This window comes from Podarcis muralis, chromosome 6, assembly GCF_964188315.1.
Source record: "Podarcis muralis chromosome 6, rPodMur119.hap1.1, whole genome shotgun sequence".
NCBI lineage: Eukaryota > Metazoa > Chordata > Lepidosauria > Squamata > Lacertidae > Podarcis > Podarcis muralis.
Window position 1 is genome coordinate 11,496,468 of NC_135660.1, and position 16,068 is coordinate 11,512,535.

The 16,068-nt window shown below is 43.2% G+C and overlaps 1 protein-coding gene across 5 annotated transcripts in view; it reads right to left on the reverse strand.

Annotated features, from left to right (window-relative positions):
• Window positions 1-16,068, reverse strand: part of KCNMB2 (potassium calcium-activated channel subfamily M regulatory beta subunit 2) — a 318,431-nt gene that overhangs the window by 200,387 nt on the left and 101,976 nt on the right. The window contains exon 1 of one of the 5 annotated variants that reach the window (XM_077929761.1): window positions 12,347-12,852. The exons of the other annotated variants lie outside the window; for them this stretch is intronic. The gene's annotated coding sequence lies outside the window, so the exon portion shown is untranslated. Of the gene's footprint in view, window positions 1-12,346; window positions 12,853-16,068 lie in introns of those variants that run through there. 5 annotated transcript variants of the gene reach the window in all.

The following is a 16,068-nucleotide window of genomic DNA, read 5'->3' on the forward strand; positions in this document are numbered from 1 at the left end:
GCTATACAGCAAGAGAAAGGGCATGCACGTTCTTCCAACTTGAGGGTGAGATTGTGACAAACGTACGAGGCTGGATCTACCATTAGGCAGAACACAACAGCACTCTGCTCACTTGTGATTCCCAGCAACCAGTATTCAGAAGCATATCATCTTTGAGCTTAGTCATAGAATCATAGAATTGTAGAGTTGGAAGGGACCTTGAGGGTCATCGAGTCCAGGCCTCCTGCTCTCACCAGAGCATCCATGACAGATGGCCATCCAACTTCTGCTTTAAAATCTCCAGTGAAGGAGAGTCCACAACCTCCCAAGGGAGACCGTTCCTCTATCGGACACGTCTTGCTGTCTGAAAGTTATTCCTGATATTTAGTTGGAGTCAGAGTTGGCATTCATTGATTATGAGCCATTGTTTCAGCTAGCCATAGGTGTAGTCTCTTCTCACCCCCACCTCCCGGTAATCACTGGTGGTCAAATATAACAATGAGCAATGGTCAAAGGAGAAAGGCAAAACAGAGAATACAGATATCCAGACAATGATAGTAAGTAGCATTTGATCTGTTTTGTAATATCAGGGACATTCCTTGTGATTCCTTGTGATGTCCAAAGCACCATTGCCTACAAACAAAACAAAACAGTAATTTAAACAGAAAAGAGACATGTTTTAATGGCAAGAAAAAGATGAATTTCTCAAGGTGACAGCATGTGATGGCTTTATTCTTTTCTGCATGTTCTATTGTTTCCTTTAACACAAACATGAAGACTTTCCATAGGGAGAATGAGTCGTTTAACTGCATGGGATGATTGGCAGAACAGCTGGATAGTTCAAGCATGCCTCTCTATCGTCTTTTCCCTCCATTTGGTTTACTTCTAAGATGCCAATTTTCGTGATATATAATTTCCGTTGGGATTGGAAATGGGAATGGACGAATGAAACCTTAATTATAGGCAATGGAAGAGAAAAATCTCCCTATTTTTACAAAGGCAAGGAGTGAGATTGGGGGAAGGGGAAGAAATAGGAAGAACCACTGTCAGCACAAAAGAAAAAAGAATCTGAACTAGGGCCTGAGAAATCTGCTCATCAAACTTAGTTACATTTGAGGATCTCAAGGAAATCCCGTGTGCTCCAATGCAGAACTGGAGCTCCTTTGTGAGTTGTTGGAAAGCTCTTAGGGAAGAGGAGAAGAATGTAGGTTATCACATGGCTGAGCCTTTTCCACTGTGAAGTACCAGCTAAGGGATCCGACTGAGGGGTTAAGACAAAAGTTGCAGTTATCCTTCCATGTGAACCAAGTGTGTCTTTTAGAATGTACCTTGGACTCCTTTTCAGCTGCACATTGCAGAGTTGATATTGAGTGGGCAAACTGTATTTCAGAAATACTTGTCCACCATTACAGAACTTCACGTTGGGACCTTCCTTTGTGGGAAACACATAGATCAGTGGTAGAGCACATGATTTGCCTGGAGAAAGTTCTAGGTTCAATCCCCAGCATCTGGAGGTAGGGCTAGGAAACACGCCTTTTTGAAATCATGGAGAACTACTCCTAGTGTAGGCATAAACAATATTGAACTAGATGAACCACTGGCATGTCTCAGCATAACATGGCTTTTTAAAAGATCAATGATAAGGTCTCACTAAAGAAGGGTGAGTGTGCCAATTTTGCTTTCTCTCCCTGTTTCTCACTTTCCAAATCCTAAAGTTCAGTTCTCAACATTTCTGCATTGGTTTGCAATTTTTTTAAATAAGAGAACTCAGGAAATTTCATATGCATTTTTGTGCAAATCTCTCCTAAATATACACATTTTTGTTAGGCAATTTTGCCTAATATACACCACTTTGCAAAGCGATTTCCCTTTATAGAAACCATTTTTCTACACATGGTACCTCGGGTTACATACGCTTCAGGTTACAGACGCTTCAGGTTACAGACTCCGCTAACCCTGAAATAGTACCTCAGGTTAAGAACTTTGCTTCAGGATGAGAACAGAAATTGTGCTCTGGCGGCACGGCGGCAGCAGGAGGCCCCATTAGCTAAAGTGGTGCTTCAGATTAAGAACAGTTTCGGGTTAAGAACGGACCTACTGAACGAATTAAGTACTTCACCCGAGGTACCACTGTACTTGGCTGGAAAGTTGCATTGCAAAATCTGGAGAAGTTCAAATTTTGAAGGATGGGTCTTTCATGTATTGTTTCAGAAAGTGCAAGGTATTCAATAGTGCTTGTGGGGGCAAAATATTGCCAGCAAATAATACCTGGCTTGAAGGATTCGCACTGGCTGCCAACCTGCTACCAGGCGACGTTCAAGGTGTTGATACTAGCATATAAGTCGCTATACAGCTCAAGACCAGGTTACCTGAGAAATGGCTGTATCCCTTATACACCCAGCAGACTGCTGCAGTCTGCTCTCAGAGGATTTACAAGCAGCTTAAATTTACCTGCTGTGCTGAAGAAGAAGGGCTGGGGGTATTTAATTTTATATTTCCTCATGGCTGCAGTGCAGAGAATCACGAGGAAATGTAAATCAAAGTTGAACATATCCCCATCCTCGCACTTTATAAACTTCTTCCTCATTTGTTACAAAGTCAAAACAGCTTGGCATTTTGACAACTGATTTCTCCTCCTCTATAGGAGAAGGCACTTGTCTTTTTCAGACACATTCTTCTCTGTCCGTCAAAGGCCAGGGTTCCACCCTCCCTGAGGAAAAAGTTATCTTCTACAAGCTATTCCGAGAATAACTCACAGTAGCACTGTGAAGGATTATATTGTGTTGCTGATTGCCACATAATTAACAACAAGTGCCCAGGCTTTGCACAGAGGTTACAGAAAAACAAAGAGAAAGGTTTTGGAAAATGGCAAGTATTTTTTTTTAAATTAATATTTTTTATTAGATTTTCCATTAAAAAAACATTTTTACAAAATTATACATCCATTTTTAACTTAAACTCTTTTTTCCAGAACTTCCCTCAGCTTGTCTGATAATTTTCCGTTTATTTTTTTATCCTCGTCTCACATTTCCCAATATTATATTGCACTCAGATACTCTTAATCACATCATATTTTTTAAACAATATTTCTAACAGTAATTTCACAGAGCTTCTTGAAAGCCAATGAACGTTATTTGCTCATCACAGAAATTTTTGATATACTCTGTAAATTTCTTCCAGAAAATGGCAAGTAAGAGGGACGTAATAGAGGTGTATAAAATCATGCAGGAAAATGGAGAGGGAACCTCCTCAATCTTCCTCTGATATTATTGGAACTCTGGTATGTATTGGAATATCAGTGGGGCCTTTATTAAAGCTAAAAAAGGGCAAAGGACCCCCTGGATAGTTAAGTCCAGTCAAAGGCGACTATGGGGTTGCGTTGCTCATCTCACTTTCAGGCTGAGGGAGCTGGCGTTTGTCCACAGACAGCTTTCCGGGTCATGTGGCCAGCATGACTAAACTGCTTCTGGCGCAATGGAACACGGTGACGGAAACCAGAGTGCACGGAAACGCCGTTTACCTTCCCACCGCAGCAGTACCTACAGTGGTACCTCGAGTCACAAACGCCTCAGGTTACAAATGCTTCGTGTTACAAACTCCGCTAACCTGGAAGAGTTACCTCGAGTTGAGAACTGTGCCCCAGGATGAGAACAGAAATCGTGTGCCAGCGGCGCAGCAGCAGCAAGAGGCCCCATTAGCGAAAGCACCCTTCTACTTAAGAACAGTTTCAGGTTAAGAACGGACCTCCGGAACGAATTAAGTTGGTAACTAGAGGTACCACTGTATTTATCTACTTGCACTGTTTTGCTTTTGAACTGCTAGGTTGGCAGGAGTTGGGACCGAGCAATGGGAGCTCACCCCGTCGTGGGGATTCGAACCTCCAACCTTCTGATCGGCAAGCCCAAGAGGCTCAGTGGTTTAAACTACAGCACCACCAGCTTCCTGCAGCTTTATTAGCCAGTGTGGTGTAGTGGTTAAGAGTGGTAGTCTCGTAATCTGGGGAACCGGGTTCGCGTCTCCGCTCCTCCACATGCAGCTGCTGGGTGACCTTGGGCCAGTCACACTTCTTTGAAGTCTCTCAGCCTCACTCACCTCACAGAGTGTTTGTTGTGGGGGAGGAAGGGAAAGGAGAATGTTAGCTGCTTTGAGACTCCTGAAGGGGAGTGAAAGGCGGGATATCAAATTCAAACTCTTCTTCTTCTTCTTCTTCTTACTAATAAAGAGACATACCTTGACTGCCTGTGTGAGAGCCTCCTCTGTTCCCTGTCTGTTCATCCATCCAGGGAGCGGTCCCTATTGGGAGCCACCCTACTCCCCTGAATTTATCCAACAATGGGCTATGCAGATAAATAACCAGTGCTGTGCAGACAGCCGTGGGCTTGGATCTAAGACTGCATCTCTCTCTGTGAGGGGTGGGGGTCTGTGGGCTGCAGGAAACTTTCAAACCTTGTTCCTGGATTCTCAGCATCTCCTTCTTAAAACATGTGCTGCTGTGACCACAGCAGGTGCTTTCTGTTTCAATGACTAGAAACTGCTGAAAACTTTTCTGCTCCACCAGGCCTGTGCAGGCAATTGAGAATGCACATTTCCACAATGATTAATTGTTGTCTGTTTTTATATGGTTTTAATATATGATTTCATGTATTATTGTTGTAAACTGCTTTGCTTTTTTAATGAAATAGCTGCATTTAAAGAAGAAGAAGAGTTTGGATTTGATATCCCGCTTTATCACTAACCGAAGGAGTCTCAAAGCGGCTAACATTCTCCTTTCCCTTCCTCCCCCAAAACAAACACTCTGTGAGGTGAGTGGGGCTGAGAGACTTCAGAGAAGTGTGACTAGCCCAAGGTCACCCAGCAGCTGCATGTGTAGGAGCAGAGAAGTGAACCCGGTTCACCAGATTACGAGTCTACCACTCTTAACCACTATACCACATTGGCTCTTGTGCGTGTGTATGTGTGTGTGTGTGTGTGTGTGTGTGTGTGTGTGTGAGAGAGAGAGAGAGAGAGAGAGAGAGAGAGAGAGAGAGATAAAGATGAATGGGACACCAAAATTTTGGCACATCCCTTGCAATATTATTATTTTTTTTGGGGGGGGAGGGGATTTCCAATTATGGGACCTAACTGGTTCCGTGCTTGGTTGTGAGGAGAGCAAAATCTGGAATGATCATGGACAAGCCTTATTTCCATGTGGGAGAAGGAGGACCCATTGCATGGGGGCAAAATATGTCCCTTAGGGCACGTACTATGGGGTTGCCATATTTCAAAAAGTGAAAATCCGGACACAAAAGTTGTTGAGCTTTGAACTATTTTGAAGTAAATTTGCCAAAATCTACACTTCCAACATGGGCTGCTATACGTCTGGATTTTCCCGATTGGACACTATTGCCAACGGTCGAATCCCAATAATGTCTGGGAAATTGTGTACGTGTGGCAACCCTAACATACTAAAAATAAGTACTTTGAATTGCACAGGAATCTATTGTATCCACCCCCGTCCTTTGGGGTTCTTGGAAAAGATAATTTCTTTCATGAGCTCACTCCTTCTACCTGCTGCTAAGACGGGCAGCTCCCTGATTTTCAGCTAACGACATAGCCAATATATAACAATGAAGATGAATTACAATATTAAATGAATCAGTGAGAGTTTACAGACTTTGCAACTAGATCTGGTAGAACATTATCATTATTTGTATGATCGATCGAAGAAAGATAAATTTGCAGACCAAAATTGTATGTTCATACAGTAGCTATGGGATTGTGCTAAGAACTCTGATCTGGTCCAAGACCACTGCTTTCCCTTTTATGAATGAGGAACTGGTCCTGGATATGGGAGGGGGAGCGGGTGCTTGTGCAAGACAGAAGGGGTGTGTGTGTGTGTGTGTGTGTGTGTGTGTGTGTGTGTGTGCCTGCTATAAGCAAATAGTGTCCGGGTGGAATTTCCGAAAATTGTTGAAATGTTCTTTGCAGATGCATTCTTTGCAAAATTTCTAAGGAGGAACAGACAGGTCTATGGGTGTTTGACACATTTTTAGTTTGGGCATGTTCAAAATTTAAACAAATCCTGTGTTGTCTCCTATTTGTTGAATTTTAGGCTGCAAATGCCTTGGCCCAGTGTGTGATCCTTTACGTTATGTAAAGGACCACACACATGAATGGCAAAGCAATGATGAAACATAACAGTTTGTAAAATGAACGCAATCTTCTTTACACAAGCATGATCAGTGCGGTTCATCCCTGAAGGTTGTCTATTTTTTGTTTTGAAACCTAAATGCTTCCCTTACCATTAAATCCCAATGAGATAATAAGATCAATGGTGAAGCCCTCTTTTTACTAGCCTTACAACTAGCACACAAAATTGTTCATCAGTGACCTGCAGCAATAAGAACATGGGCAATGGAGCAAAGCAACAACAATTTATTGCTATTTGAAAGTCATGAGTGGCCTATAATCTGGATGAGTATATCCAGAACAATTTCTCAAAGAATTCCCAAAACAGATAAGAAGCAACAGACCTATCTGTATGCAGGTTAAAAAAACAGAGGGCTTGAAGATGGTACCAATAAACTTCTGAAGATATAAATGAACCACATGGCGTTACACAAGATGGCAAGGGCTGTGGCTCAGTAGATAGAGCATCTGTTTTGCATGCAGAAGGTCCCAGGTTTCTGTTAAGTGTTGTTGGCAGGGACATCCTGAATGTCTTTAGGGAGGTATTTTTATATGCAACGGCTGCAACTCGGACTTTGGTGGCAAAGGGGTGGAAGGAAGTAGAAGTCCCGACAATAATGGACTGGCATAACAAGCTACAAGAATTTGCTGAAATGGCGCAGTTGACAAATAGCCTGAGAGGCAATTCAAAACCAAAAATATGGAAAAGTGGGATAGATATAAGATATCTGTTCATAAATATAGTAAAGCTTCGCTATCTACGTTAGCATTTGATTGACGTTGGAGAGAGACTGAGTTGAGAAATAAGACCAAGGGTACATATTGATATAGGAATGTATTAGATAAAATGTAGAGAAATATACAATAATAAGAATACATTCATTTGTAAAAAAAGGAATATACAAGGGGATAGACAGGAAGTCCAAAGTGTTGGTACATATATGATTTTGGAATAGTTTTTTGTCCTTGTTTCTTTCCTTTAGGTATACAAACCTTGTATATAAACTTTGTATACAAGCTGAAAATTATACTATAACAAGCCTTGTGATGTAATATGATAATGTTTACTGATGTAACATAAGAACGTTAATAAATAAATAAAACTTTTTAAAAAAACAAAAACATGTAGAAGGTCCCAGGTTCCATCCCTGACATCTCAAGACCTTCTGCATGCAAGACATTACATTTCTTCAAGAACTATATTAACCAAGTCAATATGAACATGCAAACTCCGCCTGCTGAATGAGATTAGTTCGCAGTGGCAGCTGGACAAGGCAGAGGAGCTTTCAAACAGGGTAATAGTACTATTTTTTATAAAAAGGAATAACCCCCCCCCCCCATTTTCTGTTCTCTCCCTGTTTAAAATTTTATAAACCTTTTTCATCTAAACCTCACATCCCAAAGATACAGAGATGTTTGCTTAAACCAGAGCTAAGCAAACATTTTTGAATTTTCCAATATGCACCAGGCACAGAAAAAACATCATCGATCCGGCAGACTAGATGTTTTTGTTATTTACATTCCACTGTGTGTCCATCGCTCACATATACTTTGCTGAGAATAGATGCAAAGTACACATTTGAGGCTATTCAATACTAGACAGTGTGGCACTGGCAGCCAAAACCATTTATTTATGCCACCCCCCACTTCTTTGTCTTCCTAGCAAAAGCCTCATCTCACTACAAACAATTTATTCATGTAAGTAACACCAGAATGTACAAAATAAAAAAAAAAAAAGCCTTACAGAAAGCAAGGTTAAGTAAGTTGTTAGGTTTTCCCAACTTCAATAAACATTCTGATACCCTGGCGGCAGCTGCATTGACTGTTGAAATTCAATGACTGACCTCTTCTCCTTCAGAAGCTGAACTGTTTATGAACATTCTGTGTCATCATGTCAGCTCAGCTCACAAGTGAAAACAGGGAATTTGCATGCAACAGGTGGGAAGCTTTAAAACCCCAAAGCAATGTAATATTTCTTAAAAGGGCTGCTTTCATTTGTTTTAGATGCAAAGGAGAAGAGACTCCCTAAACCCAACTTACAGGGGGACACTTACTGGAAAATCTTCTACTAGCTATATACTGTATATATATATGCGTGTCATTTAGGCCACATTAAAAATTATGGTCCTTAGGAAAAGCAATTTTTAATATTCTGGGCCTAATGTTGCCAGTGTCATTCTGACACTAATTCATCCAATGAATTTTGCACTTTTGTCATAAAAGTGTCACCCACACATCGTTACCAAATGAATTACACCGCGACCCACTTAGAGCGTCCTCTAATGTAATAAAATTCTCCTTAAAGGAAACATTTGATATGATGAGTGAAATCAAATTACTGTGGTTTGTCCCTGGTATAGCAATTCTTCTCCTAATGAAGATTTAATGAAAACAATCATTCTACCGGGCTTCACAGAGCTGGGAACTTCTTGCCACCACACAACCTGTTTCAGAATAGTGTTCTTAAAAGCAGATTTACAGTCCAATTCTATATTTTATATGGGACTCCAAAGTAAGACCCATTAAGTTCAATGAGCCTTACTCCCAGACAGATAAGTGAGTATAGGACTGCAGCCTTAAAACAATAATATCACCACCCAGCAAAGCAACACTTTTTTTTTGTACACTTCAAGTTTTCCACATATTTTTCCAATACTTATTTTCAGCAGCAGACTATTTTATCATACCCAAATACATCCTATTCATTAGGTTCTGATCTCATTGTTTGGCAACAAAACATTTGAGACATTTAGCAGACTCAGATGGTTTCAAACAGGAAGTCACCAGTCCAGGTTGAGATTCCGAATAGCTCAGTGATGTGTATCCATGGGTGCTATGTATTTATTTTCTCATTGTACTCCTATTTCCTTCCTCACTATGGGTAAATAGAAAATGACAAAGATCCAAACCTGCTGCATCAACTCCCATAGAATAATTGACTAATTTTTGTTATTTTATTTTTAAAAATCACTAGTTTTAAATTATCATTATCATCATCATCACACAGCCCAGCTTGCAATGGTGAGAAGAATAAAGAATAAAGCATACAGAATTTAAACTTCTGCAGCTCTACTTGGTTATTTTTCCTTCCTTTTTTGATTTGCCAAATCTCACCTGTCTATGGACAGTAAAGGCATATACTTTGCTTCCCCTAAAAGTCTGATCCTAATCACAAGTGCATGTTTTGCTAGACAAGCACAGGGCTAGTTCTTGAACTTCTCAGAGAGTACTCTGTGTGTGTGGTCACTTGCTTTGGGTGGGAACTCTGTAACAAAGGAGACAATCCTTTTATACTTCCTTTTGCCTGTGAGGAGATTCTCCCTTCCCACCATGCCTGCAAGCTGACCAAATATGCATGGCTAAAGCCCTTGCTTTCAGCCATGTTAGCCATGACTACCAACTTTTACATTACTGTAACTTAGAAGTATTTTTCTGCACACTAATGTATCTGCTGTCTGCATTGAAATGTAAGTAAACACTTTCCCACCTATCTTACTAAAATGTGTGGTTCATTCTCTGCAACAGGGATGAAGAGGGGGAGCTCATTAAATGATCGGTCTGTGATCACTTAGAAAAAGATGCTGTGATTACTAAGACCCAGCATGGGTTTCTCTAAAACTAGTAATGCCAGAGGAATCTCCTTCCTTTTTTGGTAGGGTTACAAGCTTGGTGGAACAGGGAAATGCTGTGGACATAGTGATTTCAGTAAAGGTTTTGGCCAAGTCCACCATGATATTCTTGCACAGAAACTGGTAAACTGTGGGATGGACAAGGTAACTTTTAGGTGGATTTGTAGCTTGTTGACTGACCAAACTCAAGAGGGCTCACCAACCATTCCTCATCATCCTGGGGAAAAAGTAAAGTGGGGTCTGTCTGTGGGCCCACTGTTGTTCAACATCTTTATAAATGACTTGGATGAAGGAAGTGAGGAGTTGCTCATCAGATTCGCAGATCACTCCAAGCTAATGCCACAGAAGACACAAGCAGGATTCAAAATGATTTTAATAGATGGGAGAACTGGGCTCAAACTAACAAAATGAATTTCAATGGGGACAAATGTAAGGTTCTACACTTAGATAGGAAGAACCAGCTGCAAATATAAGATGGGGTACATGTGAAAAGGATCTAGCAGTCTTAGTAGACAATAAGTGTAACATGAGTCAACAGTGTGATGCAGCAGTAAAAACAAAGCTAATGCTATTCTAGGCTGCATCAACAGAAGTATAGTGTCCAGATCAAGGGTAGTAATAAAGGTAAAGGGACCCCTGACCGTTAGGTCCAGTCATGACCGACTCTGGGGTTGTGGCGCTCATCTCGCTTTGCTGGCCGAGGGAGCTGGCGTACAGCTTCCTGGTCATGTGGCCAGCATGACTAAGCCGCTTCTGGCGAACCAGAGCAGCACATGGAAACGCTGTTTACCTTCCCGCTGGAGCGGTACTTATTTATCTACTTGCACTTTGATGTGCTTTCGAACTGCTAGGTTGGCAGGAGCTGGGACCGAGCAATGGGAGCTCACCCCGTTGCGGGGATTCGAACCGCCAACCTTCTGATCGGCAAGTCCTAGGCTCTGTGGTTTAACCCACAGTGCCACCCTAGGGTAGTAATAGTACCACTCTATTCTGCATTGGTCAGACCATACCTGGAGTACTGTGACCAGTTCTGGGTGCCACATTTTAAGAAGGATATTGACAAGCTGGAACATGTGCAAAAGATGACCAAGGGTATGGAAACCAAGCCTTATGAGGAATGGTTGAGGAAGCTGGGTAAGCTTACCCTGGAAAAGAGGAGACTGAGAAGACTATCTAAAGGGCTGTCACATGGAAGATGGCGCAAGCTTGGTTTCTCCTGCTCTGGGGAGTAGGACTTGAAGCAATGGCTTCAAGTTATGAGAAATGAGATTCTGACTAAACTTCAGGAAGAACTTTCTGACAGTAAGAGCTGTTCAACAGTGGAACCATCTCCTTTGGAAGGTGGTGGACTCTTCTTCCTTGGAGGTTTTTAAGCAGAGGTTGGATGGCCATCTGTCGTGGATGATCTAGTTGAGATTCATGCATTGTAAGGAGTTGGACTAGATGATCCAACAATTCTATGTTCCTTCAGTGATACTCTGGCCCACGATCACCAAGACAAAAAGTCTTGACTGGATGAAGTCTTCATTAAAACATAGGAAGCAGTCCTCTTTTCCAGACCTATTAGGAGTGATCACATCCCTCAGGATTGGCACTGGGTATTAAGAGCCATTGGTGGCCACTCCCTTTTCCTTCTTTTAGTGGAAGGAAAGCTTTCTCAGATGGTCAGAGGCATAGTGTTTTGAAAGACTGCGTGGCAGAACACTGTTATTGAAAGCAAGATCTGTGGCTAAACCCTGTTTGACCCTGTCTCTAAAGAACCCTGAGAGTGAGCGAGTGAAATATAGGTGGCCCTCTTTCATCATGAACACAATATTCTTGTCCAGCCGGAACACTGACCACAGACTTTTGCCAAACCTGCCTGCCATTATACAAAATGATGAACTGCCCGGTTCCTTCTTCTTTCCAACGGGGTTTATGCTCGATGGCTCTTGACTCAAAGAAGCAGACTCCCCACCTCCCTCCCTCCCTCCCTCCCTCTCTCTCTCTCTCTCTCTCTCTCTCTCTCGGCACAGTGGTGGCGATGGGAGGACTCGCTGTGCATGCTAAGAGCACAGAGTCCTCGCCCCCCTCCACTCATTTCCTGCCCCACCTTCTCCTCCCATAGCCTCTGCCTGCTCCCTCCATCCTCAACTCCTGTCCCAACCCAGCCGGAATGACCGAGAAGAGACCGGCGTGCTGCCTTTGTGACCTCTGTGCATTCCTTTCTATTGAAAAAGGGGAGATAGAAGAAAAAAACTCTCCGGGAAATACAGTGTGGAATGTACAACTTGGGAAGCAAAACAAGGATGCTCTCATCACTTCCACGACCAGCGTTGCGCTCTCGAGACAATACAGCTTCCATTCACCAAACACACTCAGTTCGTAATATCGGCAGGTTCCCCCCCCCATACCTATGGTGAGAAGCGAACCCTCCACACCCCTTCTGCACCCCAAACCTTATTTTCTCCCGACTCCGCATCCGGCATGCCCAATCCACTTAGAACACCCCCCCAGAAGCAGCCGAAATGAAACAATACAGCCCTCGGGAGCAGCCAGAGACGCCTTTGTTTCCCAAGCGGAAATCCTACCTCTCAGACTTGTCACATCTTCTCTTCCTCGGAAAAGCCCAAACGCACCGGAGTTGTTATTGTTGTTGTTGTTTTTGGGGGTGAGGGAAGGGTGGGGGGAGAGGAGGCGGAGAACCACCACCCTAATTGTTAATAAAGCAGAATCTGGAGGAATCCTCTGACCTGCCACCAGTTGTCGAGCGCCGTCATCCTTACCTCCTGACGTTTAAAAGCCTTTTCGGACCATTAATGTCACAACCCCCCTTGCTAACTCACGCTCCCTGAATACTCCCTTGCTCAAAATGTCTGAAATAGTTTGGAAGGGCAACGGGGGTTTGACAGGCACACACGCCAGACGCTTGGGCTGGGGAATTTCGTGGCGCGAGCTGCTTTGTGCTGTGGGGTTCCCCTCCCTTCCAAAGGACCAAACCTAACACGTCAAGGAAATTAAAAACAAAAGCAGTGTGCCTGAGGTAAGATTTCTTTTGACTTGGGATAGTCATGCAATTTCTGTTCGGTGCTATAACGGGGTCCTTGCATAAAAATGCAAGGATAATTCTAACAGCCCCCTCCTGAAGCTTGCGCTCCTTTCTCCCGTGATTCTGGTACTAACATGAGGCAGGCTTATTTTCTCTGCCTGACAGGTATCTGGGAAAACTTTAAAACAAGCAAAACAGAATTCTTTCAAAGGGAAAAATGGGGGGCTATACAGGGCAAACCAGACAAGGGATCTTCCCCAAACAACCTTACTGTGTATTGTTAACTAGGGACGGAGGAGAAATTCCGTTTCGTTTGCATTTTATGGAGAAACGAACTGAGTCACACTTCTCGAAGCAATGTGCACTTTCCCACTGGAATCTGTACTTCTCCGAATAATACTGCAACAAAATAATGTGCACAGCGATGCATATATTGGGGGGGGGGGCGGATAAGCATAAAAATACACATCCGAGTAAAAATAATGTATCAAATACACTGTATTTGGGGGAATGGCTTGCAAAATGCGTATGTGCATATTATGATACATGTGCATATTTGGTGAATGTACGTATTATGAGAAGTGTGTACAGTATTAAAATTCTGACAGATCATCAAGAGGAGATTTTTTAAAAAGACACCACAAATTGCTAGAGTAATGTGGATATCTGAATTTAAGCCTGGAAGAATGAGGAACGGAAACAGAAATTGACAGGTTCATCCATCCACCCCTACATGCCTGAACTGTGCAGAGTTCCACAGAATGTTGCTCTCCTTTGGAGGAGAGATCACCGGGGAGGAGATCATGGTGTTTTGTAATTTATTTACAAAGAGACAAGCAGAGCCCAGGTGGGACCAAGCAGCTTAAGTCCTCCTGCAAGCACCAAATCCACTGCCTCACATCAGCCTCCCAGGGAGCTGCTCCAAACCAACCCCCTGAGATGCCTTCCAGCTGTCAGCTCATCACTCTCTTCCCCTCTGCTTTGCTCTATGTCTGCCTCATTCTGTGTCCTGCTATCTCAGGCAACAGCTTCTCCTTTTGTTCCTCTTCCCAGACATCATCAGCCCCTCCTTTCAGTCTGGCAGACTTGGGAAAGGTGTGTGTACTTCCTCAAACTTCTCATGGTTCTCCCCACTTCTCTTTTTGGAACATTCTGGAGAAGCTCTTACTATCTTGAAACCATCTTTTAAGAATCAGCCCCTATCAAGGGAGATTCATGGACCATTAAGGACACTGAGGACCTCCTCCGAGGGTCTTCTGGCAGTTCTCTCACTGCAAGAAGTAAAGCTACAGGGAACCAAGCAGAGGGCCTTCCCATCAGATGTCAAGGACATAAAGAACTACACAACTGAAGGCATCTGAATTGGGGGAGTTTTTGATGTTTGACATTTTATTGTGTTTTTATATGTGCCGAAAGCTGTCCAGACTGTCTAGGGAAACCCAGCCAGATGGGTGGGGTAATGATAATAATAATAATAATAATAATAATAATAATAATAATAATAATAATAATGGATCATCAACCAGCCTCTAACCCTCTTTTCCTTCTAGCCACACCAACACTCATCATCTTAAATTTTAATAGCAGACTAAATTATCTAGGTACTAAATCTATTTGTAGCTCTCTATTCGAGAGCCAGTGTGGTGTGGTGGTTAAGAGCAGTGGACTTGTAATCTGGGGAACCGGGTTCGCGTCTCCGCTCCTCCACCTGCAGCTGCTGGGTGACCTTGGGCCAGTCACACTTCTTTGAAGTCTCTCAGCCCCACTCACCTCACAGAGTGTTTGTTGTGGGGGAGGAAGGGAAAGGAGAATGTGAGCCGCTTTGAGACTCCTTAAGGGGAGTGAAAGGCGGGATATCAAATCCAAACTCTTCTTCTTCTTCTCTTAAAGAAGGAGGTTGTTAGCAGGCTTGAGGGAAGCATGCTCAGTGGGCACGGAATGCTGACTGGCTGTTTGAGGAAAAGGGAAAAACTGTGTGTTTATGTGTTGCGGAAGAAATGGAACATTCTGGAAGAAGGCATGGTTGACTGGTTGGAACCCTGAACACGAGCACCTCAGACTGCAACATGTTATTGCTGGTCCATTGGTACTATTACCACCCTCAGGATCAGAAACTCTCCCAGTCCTTGCAGAATGTGAAATTAAGGAAGAGAGGTGCTCTTAATTAATGTCATCAAGCCTAGGACAATAGCATGATTTGAACTTCCTGGTTAGCAGCCATTTTTAAACTGCAGAATGGGACAGCAGTGTTCAGCCACCCTCTGATGTAGGCCTACTTGCCACAGAGGTGGTACATCAGAGTCTGCACAGTACCACTTTGTAACTCAGTGGTAACATCTGCTTTCCATGCAGAAGGTTACAGGTTCAATTCTCAGTATCTCCCAGTAGGAAATAGAATCATTCTGAAATTATGGAGAGCTTCTGCCAGTCAGAGCAGACAAGGAAAGACTAGATGAACCAATGGTTTGACCTCAGTATAAGACAGCTTGCTACGTTCTTGTGATTAGACTGTACTGGTTGAACAGCATCTGTCAAAGTTGGGAAATAATATTGAGATAACTCTGTTCTACAGTTGTGGCAAGGGACACAGGTAGCGCTGTGGGTTAAACCACAGAGCCTAGGGCTTGCCGATCAGAAGGTCAGTGGTTCGAATCCCCACAACAGGATGAGCTCCCATTGCTCAGTCCCAGCTCCTGCCCACCTAGCAGTTCGAAAGCATGTCAAAGTGCAAGTAGGTAAATAGGTACCGCTCCGGCAGGAAGGTAAACGGCATTTCCGTGCACTGCTCTGGTTCACCAGAAGTGGCTTAGTCATGCAGGCCACATGACCCGGATGCTGTATGCCGGCTCCCTCGGCCAATAAAGCGAGATGAGTGCCGTAACCCCAGAGTCATCCACGACTGGACCTAATGGTCAGGGGTCCCTTTACCTTTACATTTGTGGAATCATATGGCTGAAATGGTCTTTCTATCTACATTTTATTTATTTAAAATATTAACATAAACAGATGAAGGTGTCCTATTGAGATTCAGATCATTGGTCCATCTATCTCTATTGTCTGCTCTGAGTTCCAGCAGATCTCCTGGGTCTCAGGCCAGAAGAGTCTTTCCTGCCATATCAGGTATGGGGAACCATTGGACCTCCAGATGTAGCTCCCATCGGCCCCAGCAAACATAGCCAATGGTCAAGGATGATGGAAGCTGCAGTCCAGCAAAATCCGGAGGACCAAAGGTCTCCCACACCTGTGCTACCTGAATTTTTAAAA